The sequence below is a fragment of the Cupressus sempervirens genome, chromosome 6 (assembly GCF_028749045.1).
Source record: "Cupressus sempervirens isolate cs-2001-9-10 chromosome 6, ASM2874904v1, whole genome shotgun sequence".
Classification (NCBI taxonomy): domain Eukaryota; kingdom Viridiplantae; phylum Streptophyta; class Pinopsida; order Cupressales; family Cupressaceae; genus Cupressus; species Cupressus sempervirens.
In genome coordinates this window covers 629,354,573-629,375,944 of record NC_143123.1, presented here as the reverse complement: position 1 = coordinate 629,375,944, position 21,372 = coordinate 629,354,573, and the positions used below count along the sequence as shown (strand labels likewise).

General features: G+C 35.0%; 1 protein-coding gene across 2 annotated transcripts in view; it reads left to right on the top strand.

Annotated features, from left to right (window-relative positions):
• The window catches only part of LOC149553802 (uncharacterized), a 69,000-nt gene that overhangs the window by 33,181 nt on the left and 14,447 nt on the right, over positions 1 to 21,372 (top strand). Inside the window, exon 2 of one of the 2 annotated variants that reach the window (XM_089789162.1) lies at positions 914 to 1,692. The exons of the other annotated variant lie outside the window; for it this stretch is intronic. The gene's annotated coding sequence lies outside the window, so the exon portion shown is untranslated. Of the gene's footprint in view, positions 1 to 913; positions 1,693 to 21,372 lie in introns of those variants that run through there. 2 annotated transcript variants of the gene reach the window in all.

The window sequence follows — 21,372 nt, the reverse complement described above, 5'->3', positions numbered from 1 at the left end:
GATCATCGACAGGCACAGGACAACAGATTAAAATTGATGAATATGCAAGCACATACAGATCTACGGTTATTCTCTAAGTCACGGATATGATTATTCCCTAAGTCACGGATTAAGATATTTAAATGATAATTGATATTCATGAGGCTTGATTGTTTTATTACGATTTAGAATGTTACAAGATTAAAAGTTGCGATTGGCTGATTAAAAAGGATTGGTATCGGGGGCAACTTCATACACCGCAGAAAGAGCAATTGATTTCACAATTAAAGAGAGAAATCGCAAAGATAAATCGGACTAGGCTTGAATTAAAAGGTGACCATCATCCATAATCTGAAAAATAAAAGACACGGTGATTAAATTTATTAAAAGTTCTTCAGCAAAGATATTAAGCGATAAATATTTAAAGAGAAAAAGGATTTAACTAAAAAGGCGCGACTCTTCATTTGGAAAAGTCACGTCTTTTATATAAGGAAGATATAAATAGAGTTAGAAGTTAGAGAACAATTGTAATATCCAAACATACATGTCATTTATAAAAAGAAGCATTTTTTATATTTATATATTTGTGTGAGGAGGAATAAGGGTTAAATATGGCTTCATAATGTAAATTTCATTATTTTTTAAAAATAAAATGTCTTTTGTTTATTTTTGAATGGCGTGGAGATTTAAAACTACAGGCGAATCGTCTTTCGCAATTATATTTTAGAATTCTGTATATGATTTTGATATCAGATAAGTGGACATGGTGAATTAGCATTTTAGATTTGATCATCATAGGTGTTGTGAAATATTAAATTGTTTCTGTACCTTTCCAGTTTGTCTCCTTCTCAGCGGAGTTAAAATTCAATCTGGACTGATTTAAGATTGCATTATAATTGGTTTGTCGCATCTGGATTATTAAAATTGTTGGCAGTATAAGTGGATTGAACATTATGAAGTCGTACGTGAAAGTTCACTGAAGTTGACTCTATTGCCCGGATGAGCAGAGGCACTGGTCTTTTTATTATTGAAGTCAGAAAATCTATATATTCCTTCTACAAGCATCAAATTCATTATTCTTTAAACATTATACAAAACATTCAATTATTATCCAACATCCAGTTTCAGTTTCATCGAGTTCGAAGACCTTGCCAACCGAAGAACTCCAAAAGTTTAAATTCGCTATAGAAAAGCGTTGAACCGAACAGTCAACATTTGAGGTAAAGGTTTACTTGCCTGGGTGTAGCGGAGCCTGAAGTGCAGGGGAATCAAGAAGTATTTCCATTCGTTGGCCAGAACTGATTGGGAAGTCCTATCGGAGAAGTGGCAGGCTCTTGGATATCCAATCTGCAGTTTTGGGAACCAACAGACGGGATTATAGATTTGCAGTATGTTCCTACCACGGATCAGACTGCAGACATTCTCACCAAGCCTCTTGGTCATGATAAGTTTGTCAAATTCAGACGACAGCTTGGTGTGTTAGATAGATTAACCATTAAAGGAGGGTATTACAAAAATAGATAAGTTGTCTATTATTAGTGAATGGTTATCTCTTGTAAATATCTATTAAGCTTTAGTTTGCTTTCATTTTTTGCTTTCTCTAAAATAAAATGTTTCTATTCTTTACGATCGTTTCTTAAGGAAACATTGTCTCATTCTTTTATATAAATTGACCTTTCAGTCTCTGTTAATATTAAGCAAGTATTTTACCAATTACCTCGTAATACACATGCAAAAATGAAAATAAGCATAGTCACGCACATATGCTACTGTCAGAATTCAGCATACTTAAATGCAATTTAAAAAAAAAAAGGCTTGGCCAAGCACAACATTCGTCAGCATCACTGGAAAGGAGAGACAAAACGTAATGAATCCTACTTTTCATGATCTGACAGGTTGAGAGAAGCACAACATAATGCATCCATCCCCACCGTCCCAAATGCCACATTACACCTTTCCATAAGGAATTAAACATCAACACTCAGGCTATCAACAAATATTAACCATCTATCTCTGAATTCATAATCAACGATTAACAACATTACATCTCAGAGCTCATATTCAACAATAATCGACACTTCGTTCATAACTAAGCTAATACATATGCAGCAATGAATGTAACCGAGACAAATTCATACACATCAATGAACATGGCGGAGTCAATTTCATATTCAGCAATGAACATGATGGATTCAAATTCATATTCAGCAATAGATAAAACTTCGTTCACGAACATATCGGAGACAAGGACTTAAAGAATAAAAGAGTAGAGGTGTTGTGTGGTAGTATTATAAAAATGCCTTATAAACATTGAGCTCAAAGTCTCTAACTGTACAGATTTCAAACAGCAAGCTGGAAACATACTGTCAAGATACTCAACTACGAGACGTCACAATTCAACCTAAATTTCTCCTTACACATTGGTAATTCAATAATGTTTTCAGACAGTACCAAAAGCATACATACAGCTCATTGTATGTTTCATCCAAGGAAAAGTAATGTGATTTCCAAACATATTTCTTTAAATCTTACATTGAATGCAGCAAAAGTGCTGGCTAGTAGACAGGTAAGGCTCAGCGAATTTTATTACCAAATGAATCACGCAAACATTCTCCTACAACAGCTTCCTGTCTGATTTATCTCAATCTGGTTAATTCTTCTTGCACAACTTGGTACTTCATTTAATGGCCGAGTTTAGAAATATAACTGGAATGAGGGTTTCATTACAAGTCTTACTTCCAGTCAAAAGAATATATAAAGGATGGTTCTATTATACTGACCATTCGTATGACTACTATTGATCTCACACGCAAGAAAAATATTGAGAAGACACAAATCTGGAGCGTATGCTAGTTTTGAAAGCACATCATTCTCATAGTTAAAAATATCTCAAAGCTTCTTAATCACTAATTAAGAGTAGTTCAGCGTAAAGAAATTTTACAAATTAAATAGACATCACACGACATTACTTTAAAGAAATAGTTGCACAATCTAGGACACACCATACCAACAGCGTAACGTAACCTTGGAAGCTGTTCTGTTTGCTAAGGATGTTAATACCATTGTTTTAATATATTAAGGCCATCATTTCAGAACACAAGCATTTGGGTTTTCTATTTGTCTCCAAGGTTTTCCGAATTGTATTGCATACTTGCTGCTAAGTTTTGCTTGAGATTTTGTCTGAGTTTTTTATTTATTTGGGTTCACCTTCAACGATTTATGTCAGACGCACATCCTTTAACATTTGGGTTTTGGAATTAATAAAACGAATGTAACAACCAGTTTGGTTTTCCAAATGCATATTCTTCAACAAACATTTAAATATAAATTACATGCTTAACAGCAAGATTATACTTCAAGAGGGAAGTTTAACGGAAGAATAGAAAATGGGAACCCGTGAACTCTGCTCTCGTCCAAACCCTTTTACCTTGTCTCCAGGCGCTGCTGCCCAAAAAAACGCATAACTCCAGCTCTATTTTATCTTTTTCCCTAATTCGTAACTGACCCAATCTTTTGGGTATTCCTTGACACGTTTCCCCTAACAAAATGGGAGTTCCCATCTGTATTGTAGCACAAAGCTTTAAATTTAAACAAGTTAGAATTACTTTACGATACTATCGAGGGGATGCATAAATACCAAAAAAATGCGATCAAGTCCTATCAAGAAAACAAAAATTCAAGATGTGAACACCTGATTTCCATTCTCCCATTCTAATAAATCACTCAACATTTAATTTAATTTAATTTGTGTACTAACTATACAATTTTTTTTTTAATGCCACATTCCCCTGCATTATCTAAATTCATTTCAGCATTTTACGGATTAAGCGAACAATATGACATCAAATAACCATGAAGTTCTAAGTGGCGTATGTGTGACCGTAAGATCATCCGACACATCCCCTTCTGAGAGGCTAACCCTCTCTACCTCAACCACACCCTCGCCTTCAACAACTTGTGATCACTCAAACACTCGCAACCATATAGAAGTCAGTATTAATAAACTTATAACTGAATTGACATCATAGACACACTAATGTAAATATAATAATACATACATTAATATCCTCAACAACTTCATCATTATGCAATCTAACTCATTACATCATCAACGTAAAATGAAGCCCATTATATCATCATAAAATAACTTAAAAACATAATCATGTTTAACATTAAATAACATAACGAAATATTTCAATGCATTAATTATTCATTTAATTCATCCTAACCAACACATCATAATGTAGTAGTTAACTTAATCATTAATTAAGCCATGTTTAAACAAGTTTGACCAAGTCAAAATTGACAAGGTCACCACATAATTGCCACATAAGCAAGAACAAGAAAAGTCGCAAGATAGGACGTGACAGCCACCCTTGCTCATATGATTTTTTAAGGACGACTAAATATTTTTCATGCCTTTCATTTTACGTTTTACAAAAAAAAATTGATGGTCATTTATTTTGTTTTCAACTAATTTAAAAATTATATTAAATTTAAATGATTTATAAATTATAAAATAATAAAATATTAATTAATAGCCTACACAATTTTTTTTTCTAAGCAACTAATGATTATAAATTAGTAATATATACAAAAAAATGAAATAAAAGAAGCAAGTTTCTAAAATCATATGTGAGATTTTTAAATTAATATAATTAACAAAAAATAATATAAAAATACATATCTAGCATTGTAAATTATTAAAAATAAAATTTTAAAATCCATAATATTTTATTTCAACAAATTTGTAAATTAATAGAAATATGCAATCATCAAAATAGCAACATATCTAAATGTAAAGAAAACAATAGAAACATATAAATATAAAATCATATATATTTATCATAGACATATATTATAGAGATTAAGAAATCACATTTATGTATATTAAAAAAAATACTAAGTTGCCTATAACAAATATTGATGGTTTAGTAATAAACTTAGTTGTCATATTGACGATTCTCTAAAAATTTAGACCAATTCATATGGTCCTACAATTTCTTAGCCTATCATATAGGGTTCAAAAGTGCAAAAACAACCAATACGATCATCAAATTCCAAGCTTGCTTCCATTCAATGCCTTTGTATTCACTCGTTGGTATTGCTTGATGTGATTCGATGATTGGAAATTGGTATTGTCGTCAATGGGAATCCTTTTGATTTTTTGCTTGTTGGTTATATATATGCTAGATCATAAAACATGTAAATCGATCCCTTTATAGGGTGGGGTGATGATGTGGGAAAAGACATGTCCCGCAGGCTTAATCCTCATCATGATAGTCGTGTTTGAATGTATTAATAGTTTAATATTGGGATTTATTATTATTGCATTTATTTATTAATATTGCAATTATGTTTGATGGAGATAATAAACAATTATATATGGGGTTTATTATTATTGCAATTATATTTAATCGTAATAACAAATAATTAAAATTATGTTGCCATCTAATTAACTATATTTTAGTAACAATTAATTGAGAATATATATATCAATGATAATTATATTGAACATAAGTAAAATAAAAACTATCAAAAGTTTCTATATATATTATTGAGGGTCTGTGACATACAATCTCTTCCTTGTACCTTTGGCTATTGATGTGGAGTGATCATGACCGGTTTTGCTCTTTCCTCAAGTTTAATAATACATCAAAAATTCCTTTTTTGATTATAGTCCAACAAAAATATCTTTGAGCCATGCTATGCTTGTCCAAAATAGATTGAATTCCGTATTGTAGGGTTCTTAATCCTTTGATAAACATTGTATGTAATAAAACATTCATTTGCCCATGCTACTTGATCCATACAAAAAACTTCATTTTGTTCCCTTAGTTGAAACTTCCATGAGTACCTTATAAGATAACCCATGTAGAACTATCTTCTTTGCATTGTGTTGGAGCAAGAACTTCTTGGTTCAAGATAACTCTATTCATATTTATCAATTAAATAGGACCTTTGAATTCCTAGAACTACTTCCATAACCATATTGTTATTATAAAAACCATCCTTCATTTTATGTTCTCTCATTGTCCACTCCATTTGGGGAACCTTCGTAGTGCAAGGGACAAATTTCCCTCGAGCAATATTTTTGTGAAGCCCCTCAATGTTCTTTGTCTACAATCCCAGTCTATTGACTACTTCATTAATGGAATTATAAGTAACCCCATTATGAATAATGATTGTTACCATTTGTCCCTTTAAGACTCCTCTAAGACAAAAAGAATATTATATGATGGTGCTTGTCAAAGTGTTGCGAGTGTAACTCTTGAATGCCCTTCTCCTTGTTGTACATGCTCCACTTCTTTCACCTCTTTTCTAGGTTCAACCTCACCACTTTTTGCATTTTTATTGGCAACTACCTCTATGCAATGTACTTGACCTAAAAAACGTAACCAAAAACTCTAAAAATTAGAATAATTTTTTACTTACCAATACACAATTGTAGTGTGAGACTCTCTTTCAACTAGGGAGAATGAAGCATAATTTGACTGACTGACAATACATTGAACTTCATACCAAGGACAAAGTATACATTGAGAACGATTGAATCCATCCCATAAGTGAAATTGAATGATGCCTTTACTAACAAGAATATACTCTTCACCTACTCCAACTACTAAAGAAATTGGGAAAGGTGTGAACTTTGTGAACCAATCTCGATAATGTGTGAAATGCCTAGAGTTACAAAAGTCAATTATCTGAGTTGTTGATGTCTCATGATTTGATGAGCATGTGCCCATGTATGCACAAGAGGCAAGCTCCTTCTAAACATAATGAAATGTAGCTTGGGCCTTTTGCTAAGATCCTCCTTGTGAAGATTGCATGACAACCAACTGTTTCCTGCAATCTAAGTCTAGGGAGAAATTTATACCTCTAGTCTTATGCTCTGCCTCATAAGCTTGATGAGAATTAATTAATTGTATAAAAGCCTATAGTGACACTACCTTTTTTGGGGAATCTTTGAATTTGTAAATTTTTATAGTGAATCATTCTATATTGACCTATGTAAAATTTTGGAAATGGACGAATCAACTTCCCCTTGTTATGAATTATGCTATGTACATTGACAATTATTCTTAGATCTTTATCACCATCATTAGTTCTAACCAACCATATTATGCTATGTACATTGACAAGTATTCTTAGATCTTTATCACCATCATTAGTTCGATAATGATTGACTGATTCATTGAGTTCTACTTGAGGGTAATATCTATATATATCATTAGGACTAGGACCATTTACAAATATGTCCACTCATGTGAGAACTATAAACTATGACCTCGCTACATAATAGTACATCACGTATGTAGGTATATAAAACATCTTGATCTTTTTTGAAATTTACCATTTGAGCATGAATTGAGTCACTTATGGCCTAGGATTAGTGATTCATATTTCTTAAATCAAATATAGTATGCATACATGCATGCATCCATAGTTCAAACATATTTACATTGAGAAAATTAACCACTGTAATAACCCCAACCGGTTATAACTTTGTGAAACACCAAATCTTCCTCACTAATCGTCTCTAGCACATCCAACTGTTTCACAATACCTTGTATCTCAGAATCTCCATCCCTTGGTAGAGGAGTACACCCTCTGTAGGTATAATGAATACCAAACCTTCTGTCACCATCCATAATGCTGAAAACCAAGTCCTCTACTTGTGGATTAAAAGAAAAGTGATGAGTACTCCTCACAGTGTAATGCCGATAAAAACTCCCAATCTCATCATCATCAAACTGGGAATCAGAAGATGGCTCCACTCTTTGACTCTGAACTATTGGTCGGGCAAGATCTTGGGCAACCCTCTTAGCAAAGCTAACCATGAAATCCCTATTGGGAAGCATTGTAGCCAAGGTCTCTACAATCTTCCTCACCAATTGTCGTATAGCACAAGAGCCCTGAATGAGAGTACCCTCAAATATACTGTATGAAACCTCCTGCAAATTTGAGCTCTCAAGCAAATACTTCATGAATGACTCAGTACAATAGAAATTATATGTGGAAGCATCAATCTGCGCCCCCACAATCCACAGTTGATCCCTCTGAAATTGTGACAATGCCAACTATCCAATGCTGCCAGCTATATGAAAAGAAGAAATAGTTTCACTTCTAGTAGAAGGAAGCAAATCACCATGAGATCCCATCTCCATTGATGCTCTCACGTCCTTTGTACATACTACACTCATATTTTGGATGAATGTGTTCGCCACATCATCACATCCCTCATCCTCAACCATAGAAACAAACTCACCACCAACCACAATATGTAACTGAACGGTGTCTGGGGTTGGCTTCGACTGTACCCGTTCCAACTCCATGCCAACCTCATCCAACTGTGGCAATGACTTCTGAAGAGCCAATTGAGTATACTAAAGAAAGTCCATGGTCACCTCAAGCTCCCGGGTGAGCTCAACCACCTCCTCTTTTCCTAACAACGTCTCATAGTAGGTGCTACCCCACTGATCCAAAAGGTAATCCCTGTCAGCAACTAATTGGGAGTAACTATGCTTCAAGTTCCTGACAGGCTCTCGAAGCACATGAACCTCTGCTAGAGAAAAAGTACTATCACCATTCTCATCAAACATAGGAGCACCCCAACTAGATGTAGCTAGCATTTGACGGATAGCATCATAATGCTCAAGAGCTAAATAAATGTCACTATCACTCACCTTAAGCTGACAAGTCACATGATGTCTCTTTAATCCCTGACTCCTATGCAAGCCCTCTATCTCACTAATTGCACCAAGATAGGAAACTAAATCAAAACTCTCCACCACAAGATGGCTCATATGTGTGCTATGTTCCTCACACAATTCTGCACCTGACTTACATCTACCATGTACCTCAACCAACTCCTCATTCGAAAAAAATGGGATCCCTTGCCATATCAATCTCCTCGCATGTCTCAGCTTCCACCTTAATAGTAAGATCCTGTAAGCATTGATCTTGGGACCCATCCAAAACCTCCGCGGAGTCATCACCCAATATCTGACAAGGGGTGTCATACCTAGTACATCTCATAGCATCATCAAATGTGTCCATGTTATCTGCATCAACATCCCCTGACAAAGCCTCAATTGCGGTCTCCTGACTCTGCACACATGACTCAACGCCAGGCTGCAAATTAATAATACTAGAGCATAAACCCACATCTTCTGACTCTGCTGAAACACCCACATCACCAACATCATATCTAGGTGACTCTATACGTGTCTTTGTCCCACTTGAGGAAGCAACTGCCTCTTGTACTGTAGCAACACCATGAGATCTCACATACAAATCTCCAATAATAATCATGTCCTCAAGAGAGCCAAAAGTATCAGTGGTAATAACTGCATCAACTGTCTTTGCACTAATTATAGCAACAACTCTAGGAGCCTCAACCCGCTGAAGCTTGGTGCTACTATCCTCTGCTACCATTGACAAAACCACATGTCCCTGTGGAATAAGTCCATTGTCAACACTGTAGATAGGACAATAGGTACCGTACTAAATGTAGGTACATCTACATTAGGGACTCCTATCAGGGAAAACTCAAGCTTCCTTGCAACCTCGATGTCGGCCTTTTAAAGGCAGAAACCATGTACCTTGCTGCCCTTTCAATTGTTTATGGATCCAACAGGCTCTCAATCTCTGTTGATGAAGCTTACGTTTCTCCATACTCTCTTGCAAAACATTCATCCTCGTGCTAACTTCCTCATTACTCCATCGACTTCTACAATTGTCAGTCCTCCTATGTCTATCCATGGCTAGAAATTGCTAGAGTGCTGGTCACTCCAAATGCAACAACAAATCTGACAATAATATAAATTCCCTACCCCACAGGATGTCATCAAATTGCTTTGATACCACTGTAATAACCCCAGTCGGCTATAACTTTGTGAAACATGAAATCCTTCTCAAATTCAATTGTTTGACATTTTGTCAAACACTTTGCAAGCAAGCTTTGATACCATTGTAATAACCCCAACTGGTTATAACTTCGTGAAACACCAAATCCTTCTCAAATTCAATTGTCTGACATTTTGTGAAACAATTTACAAGCAAGCTTTGATACCATTGTAATATCCCTTGTCAATTCGAACCTCAACTTGTTGATTTGTAGGTCAACGAAAATTGTCAAAAACTTCCATTACGATCTTTATGCTTGCTGTTTCTAAGTTTCAGACTGATTATGCTTGCTTGAAATGATATCAAAGGGAATCTAAAAGCCTGTAATTGATTACTACTATATCTAAGAAAAGAACTAAATGCATATGCAATTCTCTTTTGTTTTTTCAAATGCATATAGATGAATTTTAAATGAAAAATGTGCACTTAAAACCAATTGGTATTTTGTCAAACACTTGGCATGCATACTATTATGTCAATCATGGAAGATATAAATATGTACATTACATCAAATATATAGACCTGCAACTTATCACTCCTTTAATGAGATATTTTCTAATTCAATGCTTAACATAATATTCCAAGGCTCTTGGCTTTGCAATCCCAAAAGAACTGAGTAGAAATGACATTATAAATCTGATAAAAAATGTGCATCTACAACTACTTATGACAACCACCTTTACAATGCCAAATGACCAATTTAAATGATACAAATTGATTGTAGAACCTGATATACAAATCACCCAATGAAGGAGATGAAATCGCAATCTTAATCAAGCCAAGTATTGTAGTGCGGGTACTGTTGACGACACTGTAGCAGCCGACAATAAATGTATTCTCCAATTTAAGCACAAATAGAACTCCAGAATGAAGCTCTCCTGAATGCCAAATTCAGTAGATATTTCACCACCTCAAATGGTTGCAACACTGAAGAATTGACGCTCTCCAAAGGCTAACTGAAATCAGAAATTATATCAAATGCAATTGACAATAATCAGATACCTAACAATGAAGCTCTCACCTCTATTTATTCTTTGCCTTCACCTTCTAGAAGGAAATAAAATATTATTTAATTGCACTTTCTAGAAGCTCCCCCCTTTCCAATGCAATAATTAGTTGTACTTCTAAAAAATGCACTCTCTAGAAGCTTCCCCCTTTCTAATACAATAATTAGTTGTGCTTCTAGAAAATTAAATTAATTAAATATAAAGTCACCTTTTGACTTGATTTGGTTTCTTCATCGGCTTCGTGGTTTTATGGAGACAGGTGCTGACAGACATAGATACTCTTTTTTGGCATATTGTTCTTCGGTGGAGATTATGAGATCTGACACTTCTGCTAGATCAAGATGCTGATACGCTTAGGCCACCTCTTTGTTGGGTTTGATCGGGATTGAGATTGATCATCTTCCTCCCTATCAGTTTTCGTTGGATGCCTCGGCTCATCTTCTTCCCTCTCGTCATGAGTTGAATGAGCATGTCAGACAGGATATCTATAGGCAGTACATTACCATTACTTGGTGTCATCCCCTGGGTGCGTTGCGACCTAAGATGGCCTTCTATGCTGAGCATTTTCTTGTTATTCAGGATGGTATTGTTGTTCGCCCTGCCTATCTTTATCGACGTTGGAATCATGCATTACGGTTCTCTTTGGGCTCTTTTAGGGTTGGTTCTCATCGTCTCAGGGCTCGGATTGATCACCATATGGATCAGGCTGATCGTTTATGCCAGTTATGCACTCTGATGGAGGTTGAGACTGAGACTCACTTCATATTTCGTTGTCTTCATTAGTATGAGATCAGAGGGAGATTCTATTGCCTTTTCAGAGACAGTTCTTCTCTCTCGATGTTCTTCAACTATATTGATCAGCAGTGTTTAGCACTTTATCTGTAGGAGGCCACCCATCTTTGAGAGAATACCCTGTAGTCCTTTCATCAGAGACAGACTTCTGATCAACTCATTACCACCTTTTTGTCTCCCTTGTCTCCTCCGCAGGGTTTGAAAAGGCTTTTCACTACTTCACATTCTTGATCTGTCAGACATTGTACCAGTCTCTACAGGCAGCATCAGTCCTATAGGGGTTCTTCATGGCATCCGAAGACTATGGATTGTCCACGAACGTACCTCTCTATTATGGATTTCTTTGTGACAATGAAGGACCCTTAGTCCTTACCTTGTCTTTCTTTCTTCTTGTTGCTTTGTTCCTTTTTAGTCACCATTTGGTGCCTTTGCTTGGCTGGCTCTTTTGTTTGTATGCTCAGTCTCATAAATTGTTTTGGTTTTTCGTGGACATCAATAATTTTATTTTATCTTATCGTATATTTAGATTTATTTATTTGTTGACTTTAATTTTATTTATTTCTCCTTATTTCTCCATTTAGCCTTCGGAGAATGAAAAGCTAAGAACTCCATTGAGGTCCCAAAAGATGGGGGACATTACAAACTATTTATCCCCCTCTCCATCTCATCCTCCCCACTCGTTGTCACCTCTTCTCGTTATCCCACGTTAGTGAGGCAGTTAGAGTTATGAACAATCACAGAACGCTGGATGAGGAAGGATTCCAAGCTGAATTCTTCAAGTTGGGTATCTCTGTCTTGGGCCCCTTTCCTACAATGCTCTTTAATCGGGTGGTTTGCGTCGACTTCCCTGACTGTTGATCACGACATATTATCTATCTGATCCATAAGTCTAGGCCAACTTCCGATCATGAGAACTATAGGACCATCATGGTTGAGCATACCTTTACCAAACTCTATGTGACTACGCTAAACGATACCCTGTCTAGAGAGCTCAATCAACGACATTGCTGAGCTAGGGGTCAGGCCGAGTTTCATATAGATTTTTAGACCACTGATCACATTTTGACCTTATGAGCCATCATTGAGGAGGCTTGCCACCACTCAGCGAAAGTTTATTGTTGTTTTGTTGACTTTCGTAAAACTTGCGATTCTGTTCCTCGGGCGATTCTGTTTCAACATCTTAGGGACATCGGGATCTCAAAGATTCTCCTTACAGCTATTATGAGGTTATATGAGTGCATAGTGGGTAGATTCAAGACTCCATAGGGCTTCTCTGACCCTATCTAGAGCACTATCGGGGGCAGATAGGGCAGCCCTCTCTCCCCCACTCTCTTTGACATCTACATCGACAAGCTTGAGGCATTTCTCCGTGATTGCTCACTCCTTGGCAATGGTTGTTACTTACATTAGGTGTTGATCTCTATTCTCCTATTCCTTGATGATGTGATTCTCCTAGCATCTTCCCTTGATGCTCTTCAGCGGCTCCTTGATGGCTTGGCCTCCTTTTGCGACTCACGTGAGCTAGTTGTAAATCTGGGCAAGACTTGGGTCATGATCTTCAATTGTTTGAAGACATCACACCTCCATTTTTACTTTTAGGGTACCAAGATCAAGATTGCATATTCATATACATACTTGGGGGTTAAGTTTTATGGACCTCGATTCAGCCTTAGACCAACCATGTAGCCTCGAGTCAACAAGGGGCTTGACTCCCCTGCTATTCTTGAGCGCCAATGCTTTTGACACCACTTCCAGGACACCATGACTAAAATGTCCCTTCTTCACTCCCTGGTCAAGTTGACTGTCCTCTATGGCTCTACTATTTGGGCCCCCTCCATCTTGGAGTTAGACTGAGCCTCTGTTGAGAGAGTCCAAACTCTTTTCCTTCGGCACATTATCAAATGTCATCGGTCCACACTGCACAACATCGTTCTGGCATAGTTTGGAGCTCACCCTTTCAGATTGGGGACCATCTTTGATTTAGTTTTGCTTCTTCACCGACTTCGGAGCTTCGTCGATTCCCCCAACGGTCATCATAAATATTCCTACTTTACTGTTCCTCTATGGAGGTTGTGGGTTCCGACTTTGGTCACATGTCTCATTGTTGGTACACCCAAGTCTCTACCCTCTTGGGCTCGATTGGTATTAGTATGGATTGTCTTCCCCCCTTTCAGTTTTCTCTGAACACTCCAACCAATCTTCTTCCACGTTAGCGGGAGTTGAATGAGCATGTTAAACTTGACATCTACAGACATCATGTTATCACGACCTAGAGGAATCCCCCAGGTGGGCTCTGTCTATATATGGCCTTCTATGCTGAGCACTTTCTTGATATCCAAGACGGGATTATCTTACGCCGCTGGTACCTCACTTGTTGTTGGACTCATGCTCTTCGCATCTCCTTGGGATCTTTTAGAGTGGGATCTCACTGGCTATGTATTCAGACTGATCACTAGATTGACATGGAGGATAGGATCTGTCAGCTTTGTCACCTTGGGGAGGTTGAGATCCAGGGGAGATTCCACTGTCTGTTCAGAGAGTGCCGGTCTCTTCCCTCATTTTTCAGATATATTGACCAACACTATCTTGCACTCTACCTTCAGGAGACCATGCAGCTTTGTGAGCACGCTTTATGGCTCCAGCTTTGCTTGGCACTGACCCCTGTGCAACTCATGACCTCCTTTTTCAGTCCTACAGTTCCTGCCTGAGGATTGAAGCAACCTCTTTGCACTATCTCGGTTCACCCCAAATCTATGAGACCTCGCAGAGATCACACTTAGCAACATCTCTCTACTACTACTACTTCCTGTAGACCTTAGAGGTGACCTTCTAGAGCACCTGATTGCTCTAATGTACACCTTTCCATTCTTGACTACTTCTCGCTTGTGAGGGGTTCTTAGTTGTTGCTCTTCCTTTTCTTGGTTCTTTTGTTGTTTTGCTTTCACACACTTTTCGCGGACATTGTTTGGTGCTCCCCCTTATTGGCGTTTGCTCTTTGTACTATTTCCAGTCCCTTAGACCCTCGTTGGTCTCTTGTTGGACATTAATAAATTTATCTTATCTTATCTATCTTATCAAGAGAGAATATATCACTTCATTTTTGAAAGTTCTCTTGTATATGACTTTGGGTATAGTTTTAATGTCCCTTAATTAATCATTTGACCAGTTTGCCTACTCGATATTTTACATTTCTCCTCATATTTTTTTAATTCTTTAACATGTGTTTGTTTGTCAAAATAATACAAAGTTGGATAATAATAACTCTTGAAGGTTTTGTGAAGTCTTATTGGGGTCAATTTTGCATACAATTACCTTTTTTAATAACTAATCTTTGATTTTCATCATAATAGTGAATGCACTCTAGAATCATCTAAGGGTTAGTACATACACGGGGAAGCGTACAACTTAGTGCTATCTACTTAATGCTATTTGTTTAACTCATAGAGTGACAACACTTTCAATCACCTCTACTGAAAGCTAGTCATATTGATAGCCCTACATTTGTCTATAAAATAATTCTACAATTGTAATTGTAATGATGAAGACACTTCTTGAAGTTTGTAACTTGTATCTTCAACGTATTTCCTTTTTAGAGATGTATGACAAGAAAGTCCCATAATTACTATAATCATTATTCTAGATTTGAGTTCCTTTCACTTGATGATTTTGGAAGTTCTTTTGTATCGCTTATAGCAATCATAAGTGCTGCAAATTATGCATTATTAAGCTTTAAACAAAGTAAATTTCACATTTAATTGGAATAAATCACAATTAAAACAACTTCTATATTTAATTGAAAGGGAACCATGATTAAATTGCCATTTTAAGTTTACATTAGGGTTTGTTTGGTACATAGTTATGTCAGAAGAGTTAAACCTTTAATGACTTTGAAGAAATGGAGTTGTGAACATATAATCTCTTGTTGGGAAATGCAATTGACATTTTTATAGCTTATATTTATTGATTTAATTGTAAGGAAATTTTTGTGAATTCACTATGTAACCTCATTTTTATTCTCTTAATTTTACTTTTGTGGTGAAAGCTTGAAATCACATTTTTAATGGTGTAAAATCCACATCTTCAAGGTGCCTTCAATGTAAGGAATGGGTAGGTAGAAAATAAATGTAATGGTAGAAGAAAAGTTTGTAGAGATTTAAATGGATATCAATTGGCCACTTTTCAATGTTCTCATTGGTTAAGTTTTGGCTAGGAAGCAAACTTTCGCAAATCCTCTCTCTTTTATTTTTAACTACTCATGTACGATAACTTTGAATTATAATTATCATTTTACATTGATTATGGGTCTATTTCAATTGGCAGTTATTTTTGGAAGAATTCATCTTCAACTATCATGTATAATATTTTGGCGCTAAATTTTAAGCTCAAATGGAAACCTTTGATAACAATTTGATCAAAGATCTGGTGATGTTATCATCATGTAGGTGAATCTTTTGGTTGGTCTTTAGGAAAAATGACATTACTATGACAATATGCTAATATCATCATTATATGGTTGCATGGATCTTTATGTAAATAAGAAAATGGAGTTTGTGATATTCTAGCTTAGATAGAAGTGAAAGGCTTGTTAAAGTAATCTTCTACCCCAAGACTTAAGCTTAGGTTGTGTTTCTTTTTATTATTCAAGCCATAAGATGAATGTAGACATCATGATCTAGTACTATCCTTACCTTTGGTTTTGTTTTTACCTTTTTGATTTCCTTTATAAGGATTCATTTTATCATTATTGAATGAGTTTTTACATTCGTACGATTCATCTTTTTGAAATAATTTTTCTTTGGCCTCCATAGTCTAGGCATTTCTCTTTCTGTGTGACAAGTGTTTGATTGCAAATAATCTTTGGGAGCTATGGGATTGCCAAACCTATAATAATATGGTATAAGAGCTCTAGGTTTGTGAATTTTTAAATCTCTTTTTTAAGATGTGTTGTTTTGAGTATATTTTTGGTGCCTCTTGGACCTTATCGTTGTGTCAAAAATGACATAGAATCCTAAGACCACCTACCATTAAAATCTTTTGAGGCATTTTTTCTGCTATTGATAGGTTTTGAGGTGTTGATTTTAGTAAGTTGTTTGAATTTGTACATTGTACATTGTTATATAAATTGACATGAAAAAATAACCCACTACATGTTTAATTATTTTTTGGATTAATCCAAGTATTTTGTTGATTCCGACATGATACATGTTTTGTCTCAAGTCTTATTGTAACCTCAAACAACCCTTAGTATTAGAGATACACATAATTTTGGACTGTCATTCAAAATAGTCATGTGGTATTGCAAGTGACATAGTGTGATGATTAAGTTGTGGTATTGTTGTTTTTTTCCATCAAGACACAAACCCCATTTGGTTGGTGTTGAATGTCTAAATAGAGACAAAGCTCAATGTTTGTGGTTCTTAACTTTAGGTCACAAGTATCTATCCCTTAAAAAATAAAATAGTTATAAGGTGCAAATACATGCACTTTTATTTGATCCATTTTAGAGAAAGAAATGAGATTATAGTAGTGGTGGTTGCTATTGTGGTGCAAACAAGAGACCAAACAAAATTAGTAAGAAGGCACTTAATAACCTTCCCCACTTCACTAGTTTTGGAATTGACCCCTTGAAAGATATCACAAATTTGACACTTTCTACTAAGTGTCCTTATAATTTCTTTCCATTTCATATTATTAAATATTTTAAGGCCTAAAAGATTGCTACAATACTAAATTTCCAATAAAATGAAAAGTTACATATAAAATTAAAAAATAATAATATTAAAGTTGTGTACAACTCTCCAACAACTTTTTAATGCTTCCATTCTTGTAAATGAAGATTCAAGGTGAGACTTATGACCTATTCAATATTTGAGTTACAAATTCCTTCAACTCGTAACTTCTATAGAATTAAAGGAAGAAAAACACGATGAAAACTAGAATAGCTAAAATTTCTTATCACCAAATTTAGTCTATTTATTTGGGAAAAATTGACTCTTATGGAAACAATTATGTCTACCATAAAAAAATGTTCTCAAAGGCAAGATGAGGGTTGTTGGTGCTCAAGTGATTAGAGGGTGGCGTCACTTGGTTGAGTGGCAATATGATGATGGATAGGTTGAATTTTGAAGGTGTTCAACTGGTGGTGAACTAGTAGTGAAGGGGTTGTGTTAATGATAAGAATATAACACTAGTAATTGATGGGTGAAGCTATGTAAGCAACCTACTGACTATTATGAAATGTCCCTTTTCTGATTTTTTTATGATATTCCCAACCTCTAATCAGATCTTTAAGATCAAACAACTAATATCACAAAGATCCTCCAAATTTCTCAAGAAACCCCAAATCGGGTATGCCAGAAATTGTGCCAAAAGCTTCACAGCTTCACCAATTATTAATAAATCTGAAAGTGGACATTTTTACAAAAATTTCAGCAGCATAACAGCCTACAAAAATGACATTTCCAGATCCTTATAACCTTTACACAACAGTTCTCAAATGTAGGACAAAAACTATGCTCATCGGGCTCTCGAAATTAACACAAAAATGCCCGAAAACACCACACAAACACTAATAAACTATCTCAGAAGTTTAATCACGTCCCAATACATATATTTAGCTCTATTTTAACAGCTTAAAGTCTGAAATACAACATCTACCAAAACTGATATGAAATGCTCAACTGAAAACACCAAACTCATGCAAAAAACACACCCAAAAATCCACAAATCTACACTGTTCAACACAAAGGCAAACTCTATATGAGCATGCACATGGAATGGCTTCAAACTCCCGTCCTTAGCCTTCCTGGAAACCTGCAAACTCCCGTTCTTGGGTCTCCCTGGAAACCTGCAAACTCCCGTTCTTGGGTCTCCTTCTCCACAGGTTTGGCAGCCTCTGAAGAATAACAAAGAATGAGCAAAAATCAAGTTCTCCCTCCGCCCAACATGCCTCCAAACCCCTTAAAAGAGGCCATAACCGTAACTCACGTCTAAGAGAGGTTAATGAAACATATTTTAATAATAATTTCATTTATTAGTCCAACGGTTTCCAAAGATTAACCCCCTTTTTTCGAAACTTCACTTTCTTGGGCCTGCCTGCCTTAGCAAAGATTATTATTTTTTTATTATTTGAAAAGGGGACATGACAAGTCCTCCCCTCCCAAACATTGCTTGTCCTCAAGCAATGGCTGAAAAATTAACCAATTAATCCACCTGGATCCCAAATGTAGTCATGAACTATACTACTACCAATTAACACAGGCTCCTGCAATATCCTCTGCAATATGACCAAGAGGAATCCATAATCAAACTGACAATTATAGCTCAACCAAACTCTAAAATCACCACCACCATAGTCAAAAACCCATGAGACACAAACTCTTAGAACATCAAAACTCAAGTAAAGTGGACAAATCAAACTACCAACGCAGTAAATACCATCAACGCATCCCACTGGCCTATACAGAATGTACAATCCAACTTTGCAACAATGGTGAATGCTCTCGAATGAAACTGTACCAAGTATGGAGAATCCACACACTGTACAACTCCTGCAATCAACACAACTCTGCAAATCACCGGCCACTATCTCATAACCATAACTTGTAGTGCCTGCCCCTAAGTTGCATTTCTGTCATCATTGCCAAACTTTTTTAGGCCAATTTATGTTTGATGATTAGTATTATTATTTTAGAGATTATCAGATGTTGTTTTACACTCAATTTATTATATGATGAGATGACTTGGTACTCTATATTTCATGCATGTATGATGATTATTCAATGTTTTCAATTATTAATGATGATTAGTTATATGGTTTATTATCACACGTGCTTTCTTATGGATACTTACCCCATACTGCATGTGTATGGTGTGCGTGTTTGTTTTCTTTATGTATGGTGTTTCTGATGTGGTTAAGGAAGGGAGTCGTAGTCACCTGCTAGTCGGGATCTACACGATGCACCACTTCTTGCCATTGTCTGTTTAGCTTAGAATATTGTGTCTGTACATGCGTGAATTTTATGCAGGTTGCAGGTACCGGGTATCGACTTCCCTGAATTGCCAGGATGAGCGTACCCTATCGCTTTATCTCAATGGTAAGAGAGGGGAGATAAACTCTTAAGTCCAAATCCTAAACCCTTTAGCCAATTGTCCTAATTGATAATTAGGACAAGTATCTGAGTTAAGTACCCTCCGAATGCATCAAATGATGTTATTTTGTGATTATAACCCTTTTTGTTTGATTTAGTATGTGTTCTTCTATGATGGGTTTTCATATGTTGCTTTATGAGTCCTTGATGTATTTTCTATTAATTAAGTTTAATTAAAAGGATTAATTAATGATTTAATTTAATAGAAAATTATTATGATATTTTAATATTTAATTGTATTTAATTAATTGAGAAATTAATTAAATAAAAAGAATTAAATTTGGAAATAAAAGTTTTAAGTATAATTTTAGAATGTGATAATATTTATTTAATTTAATAATAATATATATTTAGAGTTCATTTTTAAATAAATGCTAAATATTATTATTAATTGAATTAATAAATATTTTATCAATTAAAGTTTCTTAAATAAATTAAAAGTGGAAACGATATTAAATTATTAAAGGTTTCTAGATCGCATGATCTAAGCATGAGTTTAAATATAAAAGAAATTAATTAAAACGATTAATTAATGATTTAATTTAATAGAAGATTATTATGACATTTTAATATTTAATTATTTTTTTATTTAAATTGAGAAATTAATTAAATGAAAGGAATTAAATTTGGAGATAAAAGCTTTAAGTCTAAATTTAGAACTTGATAATACTTAGTTAATTTAATAATAATATATTTAGAGTTCATTTTTAAATAAATGCTAAATATTATTATTATTTGAGTTAATAAATATTTTTACCAATTTAGTTTCTAAAATAATTTAAAAAGTGAAAATATAATTATTTAATAAAAGATTCTAGTTCGCATGACTTATGCATAAGATTAAATAAAAGAAATTTATTAAAAGATAAAATAAGTGAAAATAATAATGTTACTTTAATTTTATAAAGTGCGCATGAGATTAAAAGTAATAAAGATTAAAAATAGAAGTCAAGTGGAATATTAGATAAAGTTATTTAATAATTCAACTTAATGTGCATGAAAGTTGAATGCAAAAGAATAAGAAAAGATAATAAAGGTTAATTTGGAGTTAACTGAGTTGTGCAAAGAGTCTTCTCGGGTAAATGCACAATTAGTGCCCCGAATTGAGGAGAAATTGCTTATCACAACTTTGGGGGTTCATTTTTGGGATATACGAAGTTGGACGGGAAATTTTGGTGAGACATCTTTTGGAAGCGATTTTCAGAAGGCAAATACCAAAGAAAGATTTTGGGAAGAAGGTTATTGAGAGGAGCGAATTCTCTTGCAGTTCCTGGGGATTTCATAATAGCATCAGGATCAGGTAGGGTCTTGTGTTGTTGATTATCGATTAAATATGCAATTATCCTTTCCTGTCTTCTTCGTGTCTGAGATTTGTAAATCCGAATTCTCTGTGATGAAAGTTTTAAGCTTTCAATATTGTGAATTTATTAATTGTTCGTCAATAATTTCTGTATCCATGGAGACTGGATGAATTATTAGAACCCTTGTTTTCTTGATTTAGAAATTAAGATTTATTTAGGTAAGGATTTTGAATG